Source organism: Schistocerca piceifrons, unplaced genomic scaffold, assembly GCF_021461385.2.
Source record: "Schistocerca piceifrons isolate TAMUIC-IGC-003096 unplaced genomic scaffold, iqSchPice1.1 HiC_scaffold_351, whole genome shotgun sequence".
NCBI lineage: Eukaryota > Metazoa > Arthropoda > Insecta > Orthoptera > Acrididae > Schistocerca > Schistocerca piceifrons.
Genome location: NW_025728572.1, coordinates 248,328 through 250,827, shown reverse-complemented (window position 1 = coordinate 250,827; position 2,500 = coordinate 248,328). Strand labels below are relative to the sequence as shown.

Sequence of the window (2,500 nt, the reverse complement as noted above, 5' to 3'; positions counted from 1 at the left end):
AGGGAGCTGCGTCAACTAGAGCTGAGCAGCCGGCCGCCCGGGAGTGTGTCCCGGGGGCCCGCGCGAACACGCAAGCGTCCGCTCAATCATTCTGCAAACAGGAGGAGGCTGAGCTCCCCTGCACAATACACCTCGAAACCCTCTCAGGTCCCGGCGGCGCGCAGCGCCGTCCCAAGTACTTGGTCGGGTTCGAGAGAGGCGCAATCGCCCGGAGTTAGGCGAGTAGACGCTTTCGGTGCGACCACCCGTGCTCCCAACTGAGCTTGCCGCTGCCGACAGAGGCCCGGGAGCGTGCTGTCGTGGCATTGCCGGCGGGAGACAACACGCGCCACCTACGGTGACCGGCAGCTCCAACGCCAGCGCCACAGAAGGACAAAAGCCCCACTTGGGTGCCGAAGCGAACTCTCCCAGCACAGCGCACGCGCCAACACATCCGCACAGCTGCGATACAAACCACCAGCGAGAACCGCTGGGGCGACCGAGCAGCAGACGGCGTCGCGGCGCCGAGCGCCGGGCGGCGGCGCATCCTCAACGCACACAGTCCTCAATCGGACCAGCACACTGAAGATGTCCACCGCGCTTCGCACCGGGCCCGCGAGGACCTACTTTGGCCGCACGGCGCCGCGCGCAGGGTGCGCCGGCGCGCAGCTGCGACGCCTGCCGCGTCCGTCGGCCGGCGCGCCTGCCACTGGCCGCCCCCACCAGCCGGCTGTAGCGCGTGCGCCCACGCACCGCGCGGCCAGCACGCCGGGAGGCGCCCCCTCACCGGCCGGGGACGGTCCCACCCAGCCACCGCCGCGTATCGCTTCACACCCAGATGCCGTTCAGTTTCGTCGGCATGGTGGGTATCGCTGGAACAACCGGTTAGTACCTCAACCTATCGTCGCCATCACCGATTCACCCCTAGCGAGAACAACCGCACCACAACAGGTTACCATTTGTTCATTTGCGTAACTTCACCAGAAAACGCAGGCGTCCATCGCCATTTGCAACTTCAACGATTATTGCATGCCTGTGTCAGGTGTCACGCCACACTACGTCTGCCCACATACACGCAACAAAATGTGCACGCCTAGACAATACGTGGAAGGTGGCCCCCGTACGTATGCGATGTCCATTGCTCGAACGACTGTCAACCGGCCTCTGTAGCATGTCGCAGATATGGAACGCGGTGCACCATGCCATCACGGTGTGTGAGGAGAGACGACTAGGTCCGAATACATCAACAGACAGCTCATGCTGATCGCCATCCACGGCGTCCGTTCCTCCCACACGTCTCTATGGCGTACCACACTGCAATCCAGCTCTCATAGGGAGACGACACGTAGCTGCGTGCACAATATTTGCACTGTATGGTCCGCCGTTTTTGGGCGCAGTCGTTGTACGGTCACACATGTGCCACGATGTATCATTCAGTACATAAGGACGAATGTGCAGTACAGATTGTGGTTTACGCGTACGACATTAGCGGACAGTTGACACAGGCCGCACCACAACGTAGCCTGAGTACGTCGCATGCGAAGGGCATTGAACATGCAAAGTTCTCACCAACCAGCTTGCGAAGGCAGGGGGCAAGGTGGGGACGTGGGGAGGGGCGGCATGTACGTCCTGCTGCCATCCACATTACAGTGTACAGCAGGAGCATGTGGAAAGTGAGCAAGACTTGCAAGGTGTTTAACATGAAGCGATACACAGGGGAGCGGGCAGTGCGAGTAGCGAACTATATTGCGAGGGTTGCGGGTGGGCAACACTACACTAATTGAACGAGTCGTATAACAATTACAGAGCAGGTTTAGGCGACAACGTGGGTTACGTTAGGGGACAACGTGGGTTACGTTAGGGGACAACGTGGGTTACGTTAGGGGACAACGTGGGTTAGGTTAGGGGACAACGTGGGTTAGGTTAAGGTACAACGTGGGTTAGGTTAAGGCACAACGTGGGTTAGGTTAAGGCACAACGTGGGTTAGGTTAAGGCACAACGTGGGTTAGGTTAAGGCACAACGTGGGTTAGGTTAAGGTACAACATGGGTTAGGTTAAGGTACAACATGGGTTAGGTTAAGGTACAACATGGGTTAGGTTAAGGTACAACATGGGTTAGGTTAAGGTACAACATGGGTTAGGTTAAGGTACAACATAGGTTAGGTTAAGGCACAACATAGGTTAGGTTAAGGCACAACATAGGTTAGGTTAAGGCACAACATAGGTTAGGTTAAGGCACAACATAGGTTAGGTTAAGGCACAACATAGGTTAGGTTAAGGCACAACATAGGTTAGGTTAAGGCACAACATAGGTTAGGTTAGGTTAGGTTAGGTTACACGTTGTTGTAAGGAAAGGTGTAAGGGGGGGGAGCAGGTTCGTTGATAGTGATTATAGTAAGTGAATGCTTGTGACATGATCAGATTTGTCACGTCAGGATGCACCTTTGGCTTATTAGAGGCGGCGCTCCAATTCTATGCTTGTGTCAGACCTGTGTCTTTGACTCATGTCATTGTTTGTGC

At 56.5% G+C, this 2,500-nt stretch overlaps 1 non-coding gene across 1 annotated transcript in view; it reads right to left on the bottom strand.

Annotated features, from left to right (window-relative positions):
- Nucleotides 1–5, bottom strand: part of LOC124746548 — a 1,909-nt gene extending 1,904 nt beyond the window's left edge. Inside the window, exon 1 of the ribosomal RNA XR_007011367.1 lies at nucleotides 1–5. This exon is cut by the window's left edge and continues 1,904 nt beyond it. This is a non-coding gene — a ribosomal RNA (small subunit ribosomal RNA).
- Between the last annotated feature and the right edge of the window lie 2,495 nt (nucleotides 6–2,500).